This window comes from Triticum urartu, chromosome 2, assembly GCF_003073215.2.
Source record: "Triticum urartu cultivar G1812 chromosome 2, Tu2.1, whole genome shotgun sequence".
NCBI classification, from domain to species: domain Eukaryota; kingdom Viridiplantae; phylum Streptophyta; class Magnoliopsida; order Poales; family Poaceae; genus Triticum; species Triticum urartu.
The window spans coordinates 101,463,216-101,463,903 of record NC_053023.1 but is presented as its reverse complement, the minus strand read 5'-3'; positions in this window follow the sequence as shown (position 1 = coordinate 101,463,903).

Here is a 688-nt window from a genome sequence, read left to right as displayed (position 1 = left end):
CCTTCGTGGGTGGAGCCCTGTGTGGACTCGCGCAACCGTTACCCTTCGTGGGTTGAAGTCTCCATCAACGTGGATGTAGGATAGCACCACCTATCCGAACCACGGGAAAAACATCCGTGTCTCCAATTGCATTTGAATTCTCCAAACCCTTCCCTTTACATTCTTGCAAGTTGCATGCTTTACTTTCCGCTGCCTATATACTCTTTGCATGCTTGCTTGAATTATGTGATGATTGCTTGACTTGTCCTAAATTAGCTAAAAACTGCCAAGAACTAAAATTGGGAAAAGTTGAAGCTTTTATTTGGTCAAGTAGTCTAATCACCCCCCTCTAGACATACTTTCGATCCTACAAGTGGTATCAGAGCTTTGGTCTCCATTTGCTTTGATCTCCATAGCTTTTGGTGATCATAGCCTTGGTTTCACAACCTAGGAGAGTATGGCGTCTAGCGAGGGAAATTATCACCGTAGAGGTCCCTACTTTGATGGTACTAATTTTGCTAGTTGGAAGCATAAAATGAAAATGCATATTCTTGGACATAACCCCGCCGTTTGGGCTATTGTGTGTGTTGGCTTGCAAGGTGACTTCTTTGATGGGAGAGAACCAAATTGTGAAGCTACCACGGATGAGTTGAAGATGTTGCAATACAATGCTCAAGCTTGTGATATTCTCTTCAACGGATTGTGCCCC